Here is a 23,924-nt window from a genome sequence, read left to right as displayed (position 1 = left end):
TATGGCAACCCACTCCAGTGTTCTTGCCTGGAGAATCCCAGTGATGGAGGAGCCTGTTGGGCTGCTTCTATGGAGTTGCAGAGTCACACATGACTGAAGCGACTTAGCAGCAGCAGCAGCAACAGTTGAGGGAGGTAGTAGGGATGACAAAACGGTTCTTCAGTTTCTCAGATTATGAACAGCAGCAGGAGAATCTAACATTTTACCCCAGGGGAAGGGGAAAAGAAAGATGAGGAAAAGAAAGAAGGAAAGGGACAGGAGAGTAGAATGATAAAGATACTTTTTTTTTTTCCAACTCATGTATTTTCTCTAGTGTTCCAGAAATAATTAAATTAATAAAAAGAAACTTTGATAAACATTCTCTTTATCTGAGACATACTGTTTGATTTGGGATAAAGATAACTATCCTGAAATTTATATTTCAAAGAGAAACGTGAGTACCTAAAGACAAATATTTTATGTAAGTGTATAATGATTAAATCCTGAAAATGAAAATTTTGAATACTTAAGTTAGTGAAATTTAAGAAAAAAATATTTAAAATTTGTTTCAGCTTTCAACTTTTTAGGAATCTTCTAGTGCTCCTGAATCAAACTTTTTATCTAACTGTAAAAGTTTATTTACATGTATTTTACAGAAAGTTTGAGATACCTGTAAAGAAAGGGGAAGATATTTAAGTGATAAATTGTTTGCATTTTAATTGAAAGGAAAAGAAACCATCAAATGTGTTAAGGTTAAAAAAATTAGATCAAGTTACAATCAAAGAATCCCTCATCCCTTCCACAGGTGCTGTTTGTGTGAACATCTACTCACTGGCATTGATAATACAAGGGTCTGGTTGCCCCTGTTGCATGAATGTATTGTCTGTGTTTTCCATTAGCATTAATGGGTGTTACATATGCAAAGGAAGAGAAGAACAGACTCCATCTATGATTAATAACAACAATGCTTCCCACTCTGGTGTAAGCTTCCTAGGAAAGCATATTTTATCATCCAGTTCAACAAACTGGATTCCTTCCACTGGACAGGTAGAGATATAGTGTATCTACATAAAAGAGAGAGTTAAAAAAAAAAAAAAAATTGCAAAGGTGGAACTAAATCTCCAAGACCTGGTTGTTAGAGACCTTGTCAATAGTTCAGATTTGTGTAACAACATTAGACTTACTAAATTGCGCCCTCCAGGTTCCGAGGCACTGAGTATCTTCTGCACTCATCAATTAATACTCCCGGCTAGTGTTTTGTTTTTCTTTCCCCTTGGGAAATGGGAGGGTGGACAGAGAAAAGAATGTATATTCAGCCCTTGGTAACTTCAATTAGTTGCCAACCAAAGATTTTATCCTAGTAGCGAAACCAGGAGGAAAAAAATCTTTTAAATTAATTTGAAGATGCCTACATTTCTAGAATGGCATTGCTTTAACACAGCTATGCAAATGAGTCCAATTTAGCATCTTGTATTCAGCTGGAAACCATTGCTAAATGATCAGGATAGCCAGTCACAGATATTAAAATGAATTATATCTAATCTGAATTTTAGTCACGCTACATTAACTAATAGAAAGTTATTAACATTTCAAGAGAAAAAAAGCTTTTGCCTGCAAAATTAACAGTGGCTGAGATGTGACCTGTGAGCCATGAAGCCTGATCACTGTAATGACAGTGTAATGGCATATTTACATTAAAATCTCTGCAGCTAATATGGGATTCAGAATTGGACGGTAAGTCGAGGATTATTTAGTCTGGCCTGTTGGCCTTTCTCTAAGTAGTTTTTTTTTTTTTTTTTTTTTAACTTCAATACAAATCTGAAACTTTTCATTTCATGACTATTTATGTGACCAGTTTCTACAGCTCAGTCTATCCATCTTTATAGGACTAATTTTTGCTTTCATTTTCTCTCTTGCTTGTTTTGTACATGTTTTTATACGTATAGCTGTGTTTCTTTCTCTCCTTGTCCTTTTTTCCTTCTTACTTCTGCCCGTTGGTTTCATGGACTTTAGGAAATTGAGGCTTAATTGCAAACCAGTGGAGGAAAGGGGAGCAACTTCTTTTTCATTTTTATTATGACTTGGTTTCAAAAATTTGACCACTTTGATTTTTTTTAATTTTATGCTAGCAAAACACACACTGGAGAAGGCATTTCTGCAACAAGCACTGGTTTAAATGAGTAACAATACAACTATCCTTATTAATCTCTAGAAATATGGAAGGCATTCAGGTTATCAGATTGTTTTTTCTATAGTCAGTTTAAAGGTTAAAGATTCAACAATAGCACTCATTTACCTTGTAGATTTAAGTCATTGCTTTTCTTTTTTTCATTGAGGTGAATAAAAAAAGATTACAAATAGAATAATAGGAAGAATATTAACAATAAGAAGAATCAAACTGAACATTAATTTTGCAATTTTATAAGTGTTTGGACTTGAAAGAACCTTTGTTTGTTAAAGAAATCATCTAGAGAATGCCATAAAATCTAGATTAGAGAGACATAAATTCATAAGTTCTCAAATATGTCATCTGTAGACTAGTTTATTTTTTAACCTGTCAAATTTGCAAATATTGAACTCTAAACAAAACTTTGATAATGAAATATAATAAAGAGGCATTTATCTTTTCTAAAAGGACAGAGAACAAAAGACAAATAATAGGTTCTTTTAACGCAGTTAATGTTCGACACAGATATTTTGCTACAATTCTGCTTCAAAAATGAATTCAATCCATTCTTCTCCAATCATAACAAACAAAGCAGATACATATTTCTAAACTGTAACTTCTAATAATTTAGTATTTTATTGCCTTTTCCATTTTCAAAGAGGATGTTGTCAAATATCCCTTTGCCTCTCTTGAATTTTTAAGTCTTCTAAAAGAGGGCTTTATCTGAAGGCAAATTATCCTGTTTACACTATGAATTTGCACACAAATGTATTTCAGCACAGACATGTGTCAGTTATAAAGGACGTCATGATAAAAATGTCACCTCAGTTCCATTTCCCAATTAGAAAAAGAGTATCAATACAGTGACATTGGTTTGACTAACATGAATTTACGCAAACGTCTGCTAGGCTAATATCTATAATAACTACAGACAATGCATTTGTAGTAAAATCAAACCTTCACTCTATTTCTTAGATCTTTATTAGAGTACAGGCATATTATAAATGTTGACTGAAGAAATAACTAGAAATTTGATCTGATATAATGTGACACAAATGAAGTTATACAGTTTGAACTTTATTTGATATTTCTGAATGCAGTGTCATATTTTGAATTTTTTAATTAAAAAAAAAGTCCTAAGTTAAAATAAACTAACAACTAGTGTTAGTTGTTAATTTTTCTTCTAAAACCCATTTGTCTCTCCCGATTCACCAATGACAATGGATGCTTCTGTTTTTAGGGAATATATAGAATCTACACAGCTTTGACTATAAACATTAATCATATAAAAGCTTGCTGGTTAAACTGAATCACAGGATGTCAACAAAAGAACAATATTTCCATTCTGGATACTTGGTAACACCCTAAATATGACAAGGCTTATGTTGTATTAGGTATTTATTTTCTAATATGTTAGACATGCGATCATGTTCTTAAAATTAGCAGTATAAATGCTTGGAAAACAAGACATCGAGTCTTATTTAATAACAAATAGGCCATAAATATGGCCTATTTGTTATGCAGTTTACAAAATGGTCAATTATAAAATTCAGAATAGATTTCCTGCACACAAACTTCTTGGCTGTACTATTAAAACTAACTGGAGGTTCCAACATCCAGACTTCGATTTGTTGTTCTTAGAAGCAACAGGGTACACTGCTAAAATCCCTTTTCCTTTCATAATTTTGTGATTTCATTTTGAAAGGAAGAATAAATTATATATTTATAAATGGGTCCAGGAGATAGGAGGCTGGTGACCTCTGAGAATATTGGTGGTTTAGGGGTGAAAATGACAAAAATACCTCCTTACATTCTTGACCAAAAGCATCATCCGTATCACTTTTTTTCTTTCCAAAATAGTATGTGGTGGGCTTAGGGACATGGAAAGAATACACTGATTTTCATCTCTTCTTTCTGTCTTAGGTTTTCTTGCCTGCTATCCATTTGGTTTATGGATTGACAGTTCTGATAAGCAAATACTGTTAAAACACATAGGATAGTTGTTTTTAAACAGAGGTTACGCAAGTCTAATAATTTATTTAAGTGTAGTCATTAAATCATTTAAACAAAAATCTATCCTTCTGCTGTTTTACTCAGTTTTCTCAACAAATTCTGAGCCTGTGAAGATAATGCTGAAGTAACTATTAATACAAATAAACATAACAATTTTTTTCTGAAAACTCTTGCACACATATAAAAAGACTAGACTGAAATATTAATACAATATGGTATATATAATAAATAATATACATATATGTGCGAGTGTGCTCAGTCACTTGGTCATGTTCGACTCATGGTGGCTCAATGGACTGTAGCCCACCAGGTTCCTCTGCCCAAGGGATTCTCCAAGCAAGAATACTGAAATGGGATGCATTTCTTACTCCAGGGGATCTTCCTGACCCAGGGATCAAACCTACGTCTCTTGCATCTCCTGTATTGGCAGGTGGATACCAGGTACACAAACACACAAACACAGACACGCACATCTGTTAACTCATTATTGAAACAGAGGCAACAGGCTGCAGTTGTTTAGAGCACAGAGCCTAAAGCCAGATTCCAAACCAAAGTTCTTGGCTCTGCCATTGTTCCAGCTGTGTGACTTCAGAAACAGCTAGTAGATTTCCATCTCCTCATTTATCAATGACAAGTTTTACCAATTTCATAAAGATTTTTGAGAATCAAATACTTTGGTAGTATGAACCACTTATAATAGTGCCTAGTTTATATTAAGTGCTCAATAAATACTCTCTATGATATTAAGTATTACTGTTGTTACCATTATTAATTACATCACCATCTACAAGAAACAGAAGACAGAAGCACAGGTAAAGTTTAAATAATTCATATCTATCATTAGACACTTTGGTTTACAAATAAAAGCATAGGTTGCTGCTGCTGCTGCTAAGTCACCTCAGTCGTGTCCAACTCTGTGTGACCCCATAGACGGCAGCCCACTAGGCTCCTCTGTCCCTGGGATTCTCCAGGCAAGAACACTGGAGTAGGTTGCCATTTCCTTCTCCAATGCATGAAAATGAAAAGTGAAAGTGAAGTCGCTCAGTCGTGCCCGACTCTTAGCGACCCCATGGACTGGAGCCTACCAGGCTCCTCCGTCCATGGGACTCTCCAGGCAAGAGTACTGGAGTCGGGTGCCGTTGCCTTCTCCAAAGCATAGGTTGTTGCTGCTGCTGCTGCTAAGTCACTTCAGTCGTGTCCGACTCTGTGCGACCCCACAGACGGCAGCCCACCAGGCCCCGCCATCCCTGAGATTCTCCAGGCAAGAACACTTATGTAGGGCCAAATAACAGATACATGTGTTTCTAAGCAAGAAAGAAGGAACTCCTCTCTGTGACCCCATAAACTGTAGCCCACCAGGATCCTCTGTCTATGGGATTTTCCAGGCAAGAATACTGGAGTGGGTTGCCATTTCCTTCTCTAGGGGTTCTTCCCAACCAGGGATCAAACCTGTGCCTCCTGCACTGCAGACAGATTCTTTACCCACTGAGCCACTGGATATAATTTTAAGGGTATAACCAAAGTTTTCTTATTCACATTTGCCTCTCTATCAGCAATTCATGTCAGCAATTCATTTAAGCTTCTGGGACTCCATTTCCTCTCCTATAAAATGAAGAGATTGAAGAAGATGATTTTTAAACTCTTCCTGATCTCATTGTTATTCTTTGTTATTATTCAGTAACAACTTACATTTTTAAAGATAAAGCAAAGTTTTAAAATCCTTATATATAAATGTCTGAAATATGACATCTATTCCTTAGCTTGCACTTTTCTTTCTTGAGCTTTAGCAGAGAAAAATATAAGAGTAATAGTAGGGCATATTTCCTCTGCCACCCTCTTCTCCTTTTGCCTCCAATCTTTCCCAGCATCAGGTGGCAGAGTGTGAGATGGTTAGAGAGAAACACCAACTCAATAGACATGAACTTGAGCAAACCTCAGGAGATAGTAGAGGATTGGGAAGCCTGGTGCTATAGCCCATGAAGTCACAGAGAGTCTAACATGAATTAATGACTGAATAACAACAGGGGTTACATAAAGAGAAAATGATCAGATTTACAGAACAGGGGGAACATTATTTTAATGTGGAGATGAGGGCCCCTAAACAAAAACTACACATACATCACATCAACTCCAAGGACTGACAAGCATTCTAGGGTATGTAGAAATCTCCAAGCCAACTTATCAAAGAAAAAAGACATCAAGCAAAAAACAAGTTTTCTGTGATCTTGAAATCCCACTCCTGGGCATATATCCAGAGAAAAATGAGATCCTAGAGGACACATGCACCCCAGTGCTCACTGCAGCACCGTTCACAGTAGCCAAGACACGGATGCGCCCTAAATGTCCACTGACAGAGGCATGGATAAAGACGATGTGGTGCAATATACACCAAGGAGTATTACTCAGCCATTTAAAAGAATGAAATAATGCCATCTGCAGCAACATGGATGGACCTAGAGATTGTCATATTAAATTAAATTAGTCAGAGAAAGAAAGAGAAATATTATATGATATCACTTACATGTGAAACCTAATAAAAATGATACAAAGGAACCCATTTACAAAGCAGAAATAGACTCACAGACTTAGAGAATGAACATAATTATCAGGGCGGAAGGGTGCAGGGGAGGGATAGTTAGGGAGTTTGGAATTGATATATACACACTGCTATATTTTAAGCGGATAACCAAAAAGGGCCTATTGTATAGCACAGGAATTCTGCTCAATATTATGTAATAATCTAAATAAGAAAAGAATTTGAAAACGAATATATACATATACACATATAACTTAATCACTTTGTTGTAAGCCTGAAACTAACACAACACTGTTAATCAACTATATTCTAATATAAAGTCTAAAATGAATAAATAGATAAAATTTTTTAAAAAATAAGATAACCCACTGTGATTCTGAGAATCACAATAATGTCTTTCTGGCTGGAGCAAAACATTGAAACCAACAGAAGAAGAAACCAAGATCTTTTTCAGGATCAAACTCAGTTGTGAAGTATATACAATGGAATATTACTCATCCATAAAAAAGAATAAAACAATGCCATTTGAAGTAACCTGGCTGGACCTAGAGATTCCCATACTGAGTGAAGTCAGTCAGAAAGAGAAAAGATAAATACCATATGATATCACTTACATGTGGAATCTTTAAAAAGGCTACAAATGAACTTATCTACAAAACCGAAATAGAGTTACAGATATAGAAAATAAACTCACAGTTAGCAGGGGGTAAGAGGGGAGTGATAACTCAGAAGATTGGGACTGACACATATATGGTACTATATATAAAATAGGTTAACTAATAAGGACTTACCATACAGCATAGGGAACTCTACTCATACTCTGTAGCGGCCTATATGAGAAGAGAATCTTAAGAATGGATTTATGTATTTGTATAACAGATTCACTTTGCTGTATACCCGAAACTAGAACAATATTGTAAATCAGTTATGCCCAATAGTTTTTTTTTTTTAATTGAATTAAATTAGAAAAAGAACTTAGTTGTGGAAAGTGTATTGCAACAAGAGTAGGAGGAGAAAACATCCTGTGTTTTTGGTGAAGATACAAAAATCATGCCTGTATGAAGCAGGCCTCATGGTGTAGATAAGTCTGATTATCTAAATCATTTGAATTTTTTCATTCTCTTACTTTTAAGAACATGACCAAAGAAGAACATGGAAGAGCATATGCATTTGTGACCACAGCTAAATATATGTCTTATCCTTTCCAGACACAGAACTTCTTAAAAGGCAGGAACCTATACCTTGCAGAAAAGTGAAGCATATCAAATGACAGCAGTCTAGTGGTTAATTAAGCTGGATGTCATGCCAGCTTGGGTTTGAATTTGGCTATATTTCCTACCTGTGTAGACAAGTCATCCTTTCCCTCAAAGAAACATTTCCTCATCAACAAAATGGAAATAATAATAGGTCTGTTGTGACCTAATACTTATGAAAGCCTTACAGTATCTGGCAACGAGTATTGATTAGGAAGAATGGTGGCAGTAATATTAAACATTTTAAAATATGCAGCATTTCATCTTGGGTACAAAAATATGGGTAGAATAGTCCTTCGATTTACTGGGAAAAGCAGTCACATCACTTGTTTGCATTTACAAATGGCCTTAGGAAAATCTTCACTCACTCAAAATTATCTTGACTTGCTGAAATGGGGGGAATAAAATCAACAGGATGAAATTTATCAGAGATAAATATAAGTACTAAACAGGAGATTATTACAGGTGAGACTTGAGACTTCTCTTCACGTGAAAAGAACATGACAATAGGATAAGGCAGTAAACATAGATGTATTAATGAAGATACAGCATCCAGATTAAGGAGATTAACATCTTAACCACTGAGGAATGAATGAAGTCTGAGGAAGATGTAGGCAGGAAAGAAGAAAAGAAATAATAAATGTGCAACACTTCATTATTATCCCTCTATAGTCAAAACGGTATCATATTCAAGAGGTAGTCCACTAATTCTGTACCTTTCTAGAGGCCATAACTTGAATCAAAAGAATGAAGAGGAGGCAGATGTTGCCACATGTAAATTTATTAGTCAAGGTTTAGACTAAACTGCTTCAACGAAGAAACTTTGAAATACAGTGGTGATGGAAGGAGATGGAATGGTCCATGGTAGGAAGGTGATCTAGACAGGTAGGAAAAAAAAATCTACTCTATGATTTATCCAGGTATTTAAATGGGAAAATCAGCCAGTCATCTCCAACATATGGCTCCATCCTTAAGTCTAAAGCTGCCTCTGCAGTTGTTGCCACAGATATTCAGGACAAGTAGTCTTGTCTATAAACAGATGACCTGCAAGTTCCACAAATTACTTTAGCTCACATCCTGCCAGCCCAAACTTAGTTGCACAGCCACATTTAAATCAAATGCCTTACAATTATACAGGGAAAGTGACAAATAGATTCAAGGGATTAGATCTGATAGAGTGCCTGAAGAACTATGGACAGAGGTTCGTGACACTGTACAAGAGGCAGAGATCAAGACCATCCCCAAGAAAAAGAAATGCCAAAAAGGCAAAATGGCTGTCTGAGGAGGCCTTACAAATAGCTGAGAAAAGAAGAGAAGCTAAAGGCAAAGGAGAAAAGGAAAGATAAACTCATTTGAATGCAGAGTTCCAAAGAATAGCAACGAGAGATAAGAAAGCCTTCCTCAGCGATCAGTGCAAAGAAATAGAGGAAAACAATAGAATGGGAAAGACTAGAGATCTCTTCAAGAAACTAGAGACACCAAGGGGACATTTCATACAAAGATGGGCACAATAAAAGACACAACGGTATGGACCTAACAGAAGCAGAAGATATTAAGAAGAGGTGACAAGAATACACAGAAAAACTATACAAAAGAGATCTTCATGACCCAGATAACCACAATGATGTGATCGAGTGATCTAGAGCCAGATAGCCTGGAATGTGAGGTCATCACTATGAACAAAGCTAATGGAGGTGATGGAATTCCCGTTGAGCTATTTAAAATCCTAAAAGATGATGCTGTCAAAGTGCTACACTCAATAAGGCCAGCAAATTAGGAAAACGCAGCAGTGGCCACAGGACTGGAAAAGGTCAGTTGTCATTCCAATCCCAAAGAAAGGCAATGCCAAAGAATGCTCGAATTACCACACAATAGCATTAATCTCACACGCTAGCAAACTAATTCTCAAAATTCTCCAAGCCAGGCTTCAACAGTATGTGAACCGTGAACTTCCAGGTGTTCAAGCTGGATTTAGAAAAGATAAAGGAACCAGAGATCAAATAGCCAACATTCACTGGATCACTAAAAAAACAAGAAAGTTTCAGAAAACCATCTACTTCTGCTTTATTGACTACACCAAAGCTTTTGACTGTGTGGATCACAACAAACTGTAGAATATTCTTAAAGAGATGGGAATACCAGACCACCTGATCTGCCTCCTGAGAAATCTGTACGCAGGTCAAGAAGCAACAGTTAGAATTGGACATGGAACAACAGACTGGTTCCAAATTGAGAAGGAGTACGTCAAGGCTGTATATTGTCACCCTGCTTATGTAACTTATATGCAGAGTACATCATGAGAAATGCTGGACTGGATGAAGCATAAGGTGGAATCAAGATTGCTAGGAGAAATATCAATAACCTCAGATATGCAAATGACACCACCCGTATGGCAGAAAGCAACGAAGAACTAAAGAGCCTGTTGATGAAAGTGAAAGAGGAGAGTGAAATAGCTGGTTTAAAACTCAACATTCAGAAAACTAAGATCATGGGATCCAGTGCCATCATCATGCCGAATAGATGGGGAAACAATGGAAACAGTGACAGACTTTCTTTTCTTGGACTCCAAAATCACTGCAGATGGTGACTACAGCCATGAAATTAAAAGATGCTTGCTCCTTGGAAGAAAAGCTATATGACCAACCTAGACAGCTTATTAAAAAGCAGAGACATTACTTTGCCAACAAAGGTCCTTTTCGTCAAAGCTGTGGTTTTTCCAGTAGTCATGTATGAATATGAGAGTTGGACAATAAAGAAAACTGAGCACTGAAGAACAGATGCTTTTGAACTGTGGTTTTGGAGAAGACTCTTGAGAGTCTCTTGGGCGGCAAGGAGAGCCAACCAGTCCATCCTAAAGGAAATCAGTCCTGAATATTCATTGGAAGGACTGATGCTAAAGCTGAAACTCCAATACTTTGGCCACCTGATGTGAAGAGCTGACTCATTTGAAAAGACCCTGATGCTGCGAAAGATTGAAGGCAGGAGGAGAAGGGGACGACAGAGGATGAGATGGTTGGATGGCATCATCGATTCAATGGATATGAGTTTGAGTAAGCTCTGGGAGTTGGTGATAGACAGGGAGGCCTGGCGTGCTGTAGTCCATAGGGTTGCAAAGAGTCGGACATGACTGAGCAACTGAACTGAATTGATCTCACTGTTAGAGAAGTCGAGAAATGTGGTCCCCAGATTCATCAGCATAAAACAGCCCAAAGTCAATCTGTTGGGGTGGGAGGGAGGTGTGAACATTAATTAAAGAGAGAAGTGGAGAATAAACACAAAGAAGGGAGAAGTTAGAAGTTTCTGCCACAGAATCATATAAACATTATAGCCAATCAGTATTAGAATTATCACTCTTATGAACCTACTGCACTTTCTTAGTATTCAGAGTTAGTCACAGTTACAATAGAAAATATTCCGGAATTCAATAGTGGATGACACTATATGGTAAATGTGGTTCCTTCTAACCCTGACATTTTGTCATTTTAAAATGGCCTTTCAACAAGTCTCTGCTTAACACACTGTTGGATGGAATTTGAAAGTGACTACTCTATGCCCTGACGTCTCATTCCACTTCTTGTATCATTAGGGTAAATGGCTATATTCTTAACTTCTGTCAGTGCAGATACTATATTTCATTCATCATAATTTAAAGGGGTACCTAGTTTTAAAATAAACATAAATGAAATGTTAGTCAAGTCTCAGACCTCAACTCAGCCATAACTCATAGTATTATTCATCTAATATTTATTTTTTCAGAAAGTTAGTAAAAAAAAAATGGTAGAAAGTTAATAGATAATTTTGTAGCACATATTCAGGTTAAAAATATATAGCTACTGCTTTCTTTAACTATTAATTTATATGAGTTATACTAAGGATTTATTATAAATGTCTGTTATAAACCGATATTAGAGAAAGGCGAAAGTTTCTCCAAATGAAATTATTCACCTTTGGTGGCAGCGGGGGAGGGGGTAATATGTGAAGGAAAAAAATTAAAACTTAATCCTGGCTGATTTTTCTGAAGTTGTGACTTTATGACAAAGATGTAATTTAAGTCAACAAAATGGAGGCAGAGGGAGGAAATCGGTCAATTTGTCAGTTTCATTCTACTGCTTACTTTTTTCAAACTTTGACCTAACTGTCCCACAAAGATATAGTCTCAGAAGGCTTCCTTTATAATTGAAAGTTAAACTTGAATTAAAACTATGCAGTGTCTATAAGACATCTCCGTGGGTATTACAGAAGGTGGAAGATGCCTCCCCAAAAGCAATGACTTGTTCAGTTTAGAAAAGGCTGGAATCACAGTTTCACCCAGACCTTCAGTCATTTTCATGCAGTATACAAATGCACAATCTTCTGCAGCACTGAATCATTTTTTGGGGGGCTGAGCAAAGAATTAAATAACATGTAAAGCTTTTCTTCAAAGGGTTCATGTTGTTTCTAATAGAGTACATTACCATCCTCAGATAAGATAGTAAATTGGGTAAATAAATATGATTTATCTGGATTCACTTTTCAAAATAATAGTAAATCCAATGAGAATTTCAGAATAACTCAAGAGTAGGTTCTTTATTTCATTCAGTAGTTAGGGGGATCTTTACTCTCACTCAGGCTTTATTTTTATAAAAATCACATAAGTGCTCATGAAATTGAAACTCTGATAAATATTGGGAGACTTACCCTTAGTGACTATTTTGATTATTATCTCTCAATAAAAAGTAATTTACTCATGTAAACCCTTACCTGTCTTACACTGACAGACTGTACTGAGAGATGAATTAGATACATTTATGATTGAATTTCAAAAGCTACAAAACATGTATTTATGTATATGCATACATATGCACAACAGTAATTTATTTCTCTTTAGAATACGTAATGTTAGGGAAAATTTATTATTCAAATCCAGACTCTGAGTTGAGTAATCTAAAAAGGACTTACTTCTAAATAACGAGACAAGTATTTGGAATTAAAATTAAATATTTTTCAGAATTTTTCAATCTGGCTGCAAATTAACACATTCATTTTTCCATTGTTCAAGTAAAAATGATTGAAGTGCTCATGAAAAATCGTGCTTCATGTGTGATTAAACTGATTTATTTCTATCTCTAATTCCATTTACTTTAATAAAATGCTAACATTATAGGAGCGATCAAGGCTTAAGATGCTGACAGGAAGTTTAGTTTTCTAGTAAAATCATGGGATTGGAGCCCATGCTTGTCTACACCATGATCACTGGCATTTACAGGAAGGAATTTGTGCAATGGGCAGGAAGATTATTGCTAACGCTTTCCAGAGATCATGAGGCTTGCATTTAACAAACATAACTTTATACTTTCCAAGGCCAACCCCTAGCTAGGAGTCAGGATATAGCCCCTTGGCAATTAGGCTGGGGACACGGGTTATTGACTGACGTACCATGAAATACCACCAGACCCTAGAAGGAGAGCTCACTGCAGAATGTGCTAACTGACACTTAATTGAGACAGTAAGATCTCCATGGCAAATTGTAATATGTAATTTATGCCATTCATGTATCTGCTGCAAACACTCTAATAAAATAAATTATTTTCTAGCACAGAGAAAAATCACAAACTGCTAAACCTAGAAAAGTACGGGATTTATCTCTACCTACAGCCTTTGGAGTTTTGTTCCTTAGTCTTGCTTAAAAATCTTTATGACCAGTATTTGACTTCCATTCAATATTTAAAGTGCATACTGAATTTTTTTTTTTTAGTATTTTCCTTGGAAGACTTAGCCTGATAGCTCTTTCTCCACAAGAATGCTTAAATGATTGACACCCGACTTGCAAGTGGAAGTGGGTAATCGAAGTGTCTACAGAGCTCCTTTGTATTTGCTTCCTACCCCACACCAACTCTTCTAATTCAGTAATTAATATCTTCTCCTGGTAACTTAGGAACAGCAAAGGAAATTTACAGATGTGGCCATATTACCTTGTATCAAAACTCCCACTCTGATGTATTCTTTTTTTTTTTTTTTTTGGCATTGCCACCTGGCGAACCTGGGACCCCTGCAATGGAAGCACAGAGTCTTACCCACTGGACCACCAGGGAAGTCCCCACTCTGATGAATTCTTAAGATTATTTCTCACTTCTTATGGTGGAAGGAGGAAGTTTTCATGTGAAGTTCCTTCACCCTCTCTCTCTATCTTGTGGGCAGATTCAGAGAAACAGCCAGGGTCACACAATTGAATAGCAGTCAGATTCCTCTCAGCACGATAGAGCAGAACCCTTCCCAAGTACTGAGCTCAGAGGAGTTGACAGAATCACATTGAGCTTGTCTGAAGAGAAAAATTCACACCACTCCAGGATTCACCTTAATGCCCAAGCTCTCACTAACCAGGCCCCAGACCACAGACCTTTCCCTCTTTCTTCCTTTCTTATCAAGCTTTGCTACTGTATCTTATACACCATTTAGGTTCTGATATTAGGTTTGTTGACATCAAAAATTAATTCACACTACAGTGTTAGGAATTCACCATAGTTTAAAAGTTTTATCTTTCCCCAGGGACATCAACATTTCCAGGAAGACTTCCAGGAATGCAGTTTCCCAGTTGTCAGAGTGAATGTCTAATGGTAGGAATTTCAACCAACCAATAACACAGGATGCCAGGAGTGATAGTTCGGTGACTTCCACTCCCTATATCATAGTACACATAATAGTTTTATTTAGTGAGCTCCATCCCAGATACTACACTAGGTATATATGGAAAAGGACCTCATTAAACAACTTCCTCTGCCTACTTGTAAGGTTGATGCACACCCAGCAGAATACAGACAATATTTGGTTCTAACTAGACTATAAGCTTTGCCTAAGCTGAGAAATTTAAGAATCATTTCACAAAAGTACTGTGTGTGCCAATTATTGCCTAAGCTTGAACTAGTTTCTGACGACTCAAAAGTGAATTATACAAGACATGAAATTTAAGGATTTCATTGTCCCATAAGATATAGCTCAGAGTCAAAATATACAATATATGTATTATTACAAGGCAAGCTATGGAACTAGTCAACACAACCTCCCTTAGAACTCATCCTGCACTAGTGAAGTTTCCAGTTTACTTGTCTACTCCCTGCCTATCCCCTGATACCCTTGTGGGACAAGACTGTATCTTACCCATCTTTGTAATTTACTTACCTAACTTCAGGATACAAAACACATTAGATAAGATAGGCAGGTGTAGATAGAGAAACTGACCCTCAGAGATGTTGAGGGTTTAGTCACAATGAAAAACTAGTAAGATCAGAAATGGATTCAAATCTAGGTCCTTTAGCTCTAGGTGACATGCTCTTACCTTAACATTATTCATCTGTTGACATTCCTTTCAGGAATCAACCTGATGGTAATGTACAGCTAAGCATGAATGCTAAGCATATACACCTACAGTCCTTTCTAGTAATCTACAGATCACCTGCATGTAAATTACCTGCTTGTGGCTTATCTGTTAGAAATGACTGCTATCAGAGTGGTTTCCACCTGCCAGTGCCATAAATACAGCTCTGCACCTTCTCCCCTGATTACTGCCTGCACAGGAAATGCAGACCACAAAGATTCTAATATTAGCATGCTGCTGCTGCTGCTAGGTCGCTTCAGTCATGTCTGACTCTGTGCAACCCCATAGACGGCAGCCCACTAGGCTCCCCCATCCCTGGGATTCTCCAGGCAAGAACACTGGAGTGGGTTGCCATTTCCTTCTCCAATGCATGAAAGTGAAAAGTGAAAGTGAAGTCGCTCAGTCGTGTCCGACTCTGGCGACCCCATGGACTACAGCCCACCAGACCCTCCGTCCATGGGATTTTCCAGGCTGAAGTACTGGAGTGGGGTGCCATTGCCTTCTCCGAATATTAGCATAGGAGCAATATAATTTAAATAACAAATCTGATGCAACCCACCCATTGCCAATTGACAAAATTTAATATAAATGGTTCTTAAGAGATGTATATCCCTGCATTAATACAGATAATTAATTATTAATATCCTTGCATTAATTACAGATTAATTTAGAGTTTATTATAATACTTAACTTTGTTGTAATTTACATTAAGAGATTCTGTGTTCAGTAGGGGTATTTAAGAATATTGATATGTTCTTTCCTCTCTGAAGCTGCCCACCTCCAGGACACACTGTATAACCTTCACTCTTGGAGGCCCCAAAACTCATGTAATCTTAGAAGGTATATCTGGGAAATGCAGCCCTCTCTATTCAAATTGCCATGACACCTTTCCATGGAAAGACTTGCTAGAGACCTGCCAATAGTAAAGCTCCCAGGTGAGCAATAGCATCTTTCCACATACAGGGAGCAAATTCAGAGTTGTCACAAGTGGCCATTTAACCAGGAAATGATTCTCTAGACATCACTTGTGTGATTTATTTTTCAACATCGGAGTTCTCAGGTATGATTGCAAAAGACCACCCACAATGAAGTTATAAAATTAAACACACACACACAGAGAACTAAGACTCTGGTGATTTAAACAAAATTTTTTTGGTTCCTTCTTGCACCAAGCTTTTTCCTATTCCATCCAGATGGAGAGGACCACAGAGCAACCTGAGGCAGCGGTGTCGCCAGCCCAGTGCTGCTCTGAGGACCGCAGGGAGAGTTTTCATGAAGACTTAAATAGATACAAAGTCTTTTGTGCCTTCAGAATAAAAAGTCCAGCATACTTGACAATGAACCTGTCATTTTAAACTTTCAGGGTTTTAATTTTATATATAATAGAGTTTGAAAATGAACCTATCATATAGTTTTGCTCAGAATTCAGACTTATATTATGTACTCCTACTGCTGCTGCTATGTCACTTCGGTCGTGTCCGACTCTATGTGACCCCATGGACGGCAGCCCATCAGGCTCCGCTGTCCCTGGGATTCTCCAGGCAAGAACACTGGAGTGGGTTGCCATTTCCTTCTCCAATGCAGGAAAGTGAAAAGTGAAAGTGAAGTTGCTCAGTCGTGTCCAGCTCTTAGCGACACCATGGACTGGAGCCTACCAGGCTCCTCCGTCCATGGGATTTTCCAGGCGAGAGTACTGGAATGGGGTGCCATTGCCTTCTCCATGTACTCCTACAGATGCCCTAAAATGTACTCAAGTGGCAGGGTGTGATGACATATACTAAAGTAGCAATCCTAATTGCTATCTGCATTGCACAAACTACTTTAGCAAACTACTACAGGAAACCCTTTCATTCAGCGCTAAAGACAAGCAGCTAAACATATATAGTAGCCCAGCTAGTTAGTTATCATCTTGTTCTCACTGAGAAGAGACAGTTATCTCAAGACAAGTATATACAAACTTGGGGTGGAGGGAAAGGAAAAAAGTGAACAGATATTCAAGGTTTTCTAAGACTATTTAAGATGAGATAATTGCACTCCTATTACCTGGTTCTGAAGATTACATCGCAAAGACTAAATAACTTTATGTGTGTGTATGTGTATAAAATCACATACAGCAAGTGTAGTCATTAATTGGGAGAACAGAATGAATGGAGTATCTGACCACGAAAAAGACAAGATAAAAAAACATTAATCAAACAGCATTCGATCTCCATTTACATCAACTTCCTGAAGAAGCACCTCCAAAACTAATATGTTAGCAATATAAACAAAATCATAATTAAAGAGATAAATTTATCTCTATTTTTAATGTAACATTCGCTCCACTGATGAAACTCTTTTTCTCCATTTGATATTTGAAGAAAAGATCCAATGTGTCATTTCAAAAGTTTGGTTTGGCTTTGCCACATTGCAGTTATCCAAGCCAACAGATTCAGCACAGCTTACCATTTTAATGTAATGATATACCACTGCTTCTGGACCCAGCAATAAGAGGAACATCCAAAAACAGGCATAAAACACCCATGAAGAAATGACAGAGCTTGAAGTCAGCTTGAATAATATCTGAACCATAAATTCTTGCAAGCGGAGGGAGAAAAAAGAGAAATGGAGAAGCAAGAAGGAGGGGAAAAGAGCAGATGAGTGGCTCATTCTACCCACCTCCAGCACTGAATTCAGGAGCTTTATGCACTTTCCCATTTCTTACTGACAGGACTCCAGGTATATATCAACTGACCCACAATCATGGATGCATTAGAAGCTCTGCCTCCACTGTATTGAGAGGGCAGAGTGTGCCCAGTTTGGTACTCATGCATTTTGCATTCTGGCTACAAAGTACATGTATGTGCACAGTTGTGTATAATGGATAATGGTGCCTGTTTTGCAGCATCCACATTGGCTTTCTTCAAACTTCATTTTCCTTCCCCAGATATCTGCTGCCTGTCTTCGTTCCTGCAGAATGTCACCATTTGATGGGAACTCTGTAAATCTATATTTAGTGCCACGGATGCACCCTTTCCTCCTAACACCCTCAAGATGGCTGAGATCAGCACTTGTGTCAATAGTTTCCAGGTTTGAACTCTGGGGAACTAGGCTACCTCTGGAATTTTCATCATAGATGAATAAAGCTTGAGGAACACCACAAAACCCATCCTTTCTGATTAGCACATCCAGCTAAAAAATTCTAGTATCTTTGACCACTTCTTTCCTTTTTGTCAATATTTAAATTGGGATTTAGGATGGGTATGTTGCCAAAAGTCTGGAATTCTTAAAACTAAAAAACAGAAAATATATAATATGATGATACACCACCTTACACATTCAAGGAAAAAAAATGCCTTCAGAAGGTCAAATGCAACATTTCCATTGGCATGCCTGGGTGGTGTCCTTTGTACCACTATATATATAATGTGCTCTGAGGGGCTTTCATCCCCTCTCCAGACTGTAAACACCTTGGCAGCTGAAATCATACACAGCATCCAGAACATGGGAGGTTTTCTATAAATGTCTACAGAATTCATTGGCAACATCAGCAGCTTCTTTAAATATTGGGAGTTTGACTCCCCTTTCTTCTGTTTATTATTTTCACTTGGGAATATCTAAGAAGATTTACCTTTCCAGCCCAAGAACTAGATGAGCATCAGGGAAGAAAAATCATTAGTGAGGTAAGAGAATTCTATAAACAATTCCATGCCCTTGAGTTTGAACCCTCCAGGTTCCTATAAGTAGGCAGCTTTTTAGGAGCAGGCTACCCCTATTTTGACCTTTAAGGTCATTTTTAATATTAACCACTATGGCAGACATTAAGAAGATCCAAGAAGCACAAAGTGTCAGCAGAGTTAAGCAGAGGAACTCCTTGTACCCAAGATGAACTTTCTCTATACTATATTTGTATATTGGATTTATCTCAAAGCTAAGCTAGATATGGGGGCAATGAGGTATCTGAACAATTATTACTTGGTGAGAGAAAGGTGGAGTAATTATAAACAAGCAGAAGAAAATCCAGGTTTTAAATTGCCTTTAAGTGTAGTTTGAAATTGTGTAGTTAGTACCCTGTGGTCAGCACAGCTTTCTGGAATGCAGCATATCTGTGAGCAGAAACTTCTCTGTAACTTATATTCTGGATATTTGCATGTTTTATTTTTAATATAGTACTCTGGAAAGAGTTCTGAAAGGCATAAGAAGGCTTAAATAATGCTATACAGTGAAAGACTAGATGGCAATTAGAATGTCCAAGTGTGTTATTTTTGCTTTAAAAAGAAACATCAGAAATACGGTTTCTGTAATGATCTCATTTTCTGAAAGGAATCCGATTGCAGACAGAGAAGCTTTCATAGAAGCTAGGGATGTATAGCTTGAGAAACATTGATTTAAAGTGAATACTTAGAATCACATTAACCATTGTTCTGCTGTAAATACCTAATTAATTATTGATAAACACCCCGATGTCACGATCAGGTTCAATACCCAGGGCTCACAAGCCTGGTTTTTTTGGTGACCTTCTACATCAATAGCTATTCAAATGTTCAGGTGGCTTCCATTTCAGGTTTTATTTATTTTGGTTTACATTTTTTCCCCTCATAATAGAGCACAAGGTCATTCCCACCTGCATTGTTCCACAAAGGTTACCCAGCACACATTAGAAGCATGTGGCCCATGAGCCAAATATAGCATATGGCTGTGTTTGTTTTGGCTTCCAGATGTTTAATAGATTTCTTTAGATGTGGATATGTTTTCCTGTTTGCAAGAGTTCTCACCACTCCCTAATGCTTTTACCCACATATCTACAATTAACTTCTTAGTCTCTAAAGACATTTGATTGGGAAGCCCTAGCCTAGCTAGCTAGAGTCTAAGCTTTCCTGATGCAAGAAATATTCTTTATTCCATGCTATTCCTCTCCACATTGTTCTCATATTTCTCTTGACTGATTTGATTTAGCACTAAAATTTCACAAACATTCATTCATTGTTTGTTGAGCTTCTTTTAGATGTCCAGGACTAACCTGGGCATTGTGCAACAGTGTCTACTGGTGATGCGTCATGCCCACACTCACAGAGCTTTCATTCTTGATGGGGATGAGAGTGCATATGGACAAAAAATAAATACTTTTAGGTGATGAGAAATATGATGTAAAGAAAAATGAAGCAGAGGAAGAAGATTGAGAATGACATGTGGATGCTATTTTCAACCGGGTGTTAGGAACATTCTCTCTGTCAAGGTGACATCTTAGCACACACCTGAATCAAGTTGTAGGATGAACCACAGGCAGATCTGTGGGAAGAACTTCCCAAGCAGAGGTCTCCTCTTAGAGAGAGTGTTGCCTTCTTAGAGGTAAGAGTGCTAACTCTGGAATAACTCTTGGTTTCCTCGGTTGATTATAGAAGAAAATCACCAGTGGTTTTTTACTTAATTTTGTATTTTTTACATTTAGTTTTTTTTTTAATGAAGTGAAAAATAAGTCAGTAATTTTCAAACTCTTCCTTCACTATTACAACTTGACTTGATGCTTCTGTTATCACCGAAACAAGGATAATAGAAATTTACTAAAGGAAAGTGTCTATTGAAAAAACTGATTTTAGAAAACTCTCTCACTAAAAATTGCAAGGTTACTTCAAACAGCAGCAATAATGACTAACAAACAATGGCATAATTATGCAAAAAGAATCATATTCCTTTGGCGAGTACCTTTTAAATAATAGAAAGAAATGAACACTCTACCTTTTTAAAGAAAGAGTAAGTAGTGGCTGTAAATGAGTAATTAAAGAAGCATAATCTTTGTGTTTTAAGATAGCAAAAATTTCTAAAGAGATCTGAAAAATCTTTTCTTACTTTTGAATAATAAAAAAACTAAAGCTCTGAGGGATTAAGTGGCTTGTCTAAGGACAAAGAATCATTTATTGGTCAAGCTAGAATCTGAACCCAAGGTTCCTAATTTTTACTGATACTCTTACAACTGTATATATTTCATTCCATTAATGAAGTTAAAAAATCAAAAACTACTATTAAGACTTGTTATCTTCTATGTTGTGAGCTAACACATAATGACTGCAATGAGTTTGATATTTTCTCAGTGTATCCGCTATGCCCTCCACTCCTTGACTACAGGAATGTGAAAGCATGTTCTATCAGGAAGGCTAATTTTTACCTCTCTGTATCAAACACCCCAAGCCCCAGTTTCTGGTTGTGAAGGGAAAGATTAGTTTAGGAGTTTCACAGATACTTTAGAAAGGCATTAGTGCAGCCTCTTGGATCAGAAAAAACAGATGTCTAAGTAACAACACTCAATAGAGTCTAAATCCTGTTCTGGGTCTTTGCAGATGGTGATCATGCGGAAAAGGAACCCAAGTTAGCTGGCTCAGTTTATGCAGAATCACTGGTTGCTAAGTCCACTCTGATCTCCATCTTGTGTATGTTTAATATGTCAATTTACTGCAGAAATAGTCATTCATTATTTCTTTGCTCATATTCTTACTTTTAAGTGAAAAAAACATATCTATGAAATATCTTATAAATAAATTAGTTGAAAACTGTTACAAAACATCAATATATAATAATTTTAAAGAGTTCTTTAAGTTAATTTGATTTTCAAGATTAACCTAAACCGTCGGACACAACTGAGCGACTTCACTTTATTTTTTCACTTTCATGCATTGGAGAAGGAAATGGCAACCCACTCCAGTGTTCTTGCCTGGAGAATCCCAGGAACGGGGGAGCCTGGTGGGCTGACATCTATGGGGTCACACAGAGTCGGACACAACTGAAGCGACTTAGCAGCAGCAGCAGCAAAGTTACCTACTTACTTTTTTGCTGACACCTAAAATTAAATTATTGATCATTAAAAATCCCTATCACTGGTAAGATACTATTTAAAAACGCTATGTATTTTACTGTCAGCATAATAGCATGATATTCTTTGCAAACTTCCTATTAATAACATAAAATGTTCAAATCATTAGTTTCAATATCTATATAGTAAACTCACAGAAATGTATCAGTTGTGAATCCCAGTATAGGTTCAGCTTAGTTCATTGGATACATATTGAGTTTCTATTATGTGCTGCTGCTGCTGCTAAGTCACATCTGTTGTGTCTGACTCTGTGCGACCCCACAGACAGCAGCCCACTGGGCTCCCCTGTCCCTGGGATTCTCCAGGCAAGAACACTGGAGTGGGTTGCCATTTCCTTCTCCTCTATTATGTGCTAAGAATATTAATAAAATAGATAATAAAAATACTATCTATTTTATATTAGATATAATATAGATAAATAATATATATCTATATTATAATAAAAATATTATAGAAATGATCCCTGAACTCAAAGAAGTTAGATTTGACTTAGCGTTTCAGTTAGATGTCAGAGGCCTGATAATTTTTTATTTGTTTATATTTTATTTAGATTATAGTGAATCTCCCACCCAAAACTAATCCAACAGCACAGGCCTTATGCTTTAGGTATATGCTATGCACCTGTATCGGAGAAGGCGATGGCACCCCACTCCAGTACTCTTGCCTGGAAAATCCCATGGACGGAGGAGCCTGGTAGGCTGCAGTCCATGGGGTTGCTACAAGTCGGACATGACTGAGCGACTTCACTTTCACTTTTCACTTTTGTGCATTGGAGAAGGAAATGGCAACCCATTCCAGTGTTCTTGCCTGGAGAATCCCAGGGACAGAGGAGCCTGGTGGCTTGCTGTCTATGGGGTCGCACACAGTCAGACATGACTGAAGCGACTTAGCAGCAGCAGCAGCATGGACTTGTATAATCCCATTCATTTGAAGAAAGTGGGACATGCTACATTCTGAAAAGAACACATGGAGAGAAGTTTTGGCTTACATATAATAGGCTTTCAATAAAATCCTGATTGACCAGCAACTCAGTTCTTCTGTTCCAACTTGGTAACCAAGGAAGACATCTCTTACAGTGAAACATTTTAAGAATATCAGGAATCTCCATGGTGTACCCCTCTGACATAACAGGGGTTCCAAAAATCCAGTGCTACAGAAGAGATGAGAAAAGTAACAGGATTCAGGGAAGTTTCTAGCAGCAGTGAAATCAAAAGTGTTTGGCAATTGTATATATGAGCCATTTGAAATCAGACATTGTTAATTCGGGAATGGTCTGAATACATATTATGCAAATATTCACATGGGTTCATATTAAGTTTTAGTGCATACCCTTTATCCTCTGTAAATATTGGAGAAGCAAAACACGGCAACTTGATTTATTCTAGAAACTAAATAGAAAAAACAATCATTTCTTTCTCAGTTTCTGAAGGAAAGCATTGCAACATATACAGAAGTTTTAGATTAAATAAACAGCTTAGTGTTGAATATATTTTTAAAAAGGAAAAAGAAAAAAAACCTTTAAGATACGATAGTCTTTAAACTGAAATACTGGATGGAGAGATGAAATATCCAGTAGTGTTTTTTTGTCCTAAAGAACTTTCTTTTAAAGAATTTGTGGTCTGGGGAAGAGTATATAATTCATCACTGCCAAATAATTGCTTTACTTTGTTAAAAATCTATATATCTTTATTTTGATATTTCTAAATAATAAAATCAAAAAGAAATATACTCAAGCAAAAAACCTATATAATTTTTCTAAATATAATAATGGCTTATGGAGT

At 37.0% G+C, this 23,924-nt stretch overlaps 1 long non-coding RNA gene across 1 annotated transcript; it reads right to left on the bottom strand.

The window, feature by feature from the left end:
- Positions 1-2: 2 nt before the first annotated feature.
- Positions 3-23,592, bottom strand: LOC123331196. Its single transcript, XR_006547718.2, has 3 exons — positions 23,132-23,592; positions 1,164-1,251; positions 3-194 (listed from the first exon to the last, which is right to left on the bottom strand). It is a non-coding gene; the product is annotated as an uncharacterized LOC123331196 (long non-coding RNA).
- Between the last annotated feature and the right edge of the window lie 332 nt (positions 23,593-23,924).

This window comes from Bubalus bubalis, chromosome 2 (genome assembly GCF_019923935.1).
Source record: "Bubalus bubalis isolate 160015118507 breed Murrah chromosome 2, NDDB_SH_1, whole genome shotgun sequence".
NCBI lineage: Eukaryota > Metazoa > Chordata > Mammalia > Artiodactyla > Bovidae > Bubalus > Bubalus bubalis.
This window is presented reverse-complemented; position numbering and strand designations above follow the sequence as displayed.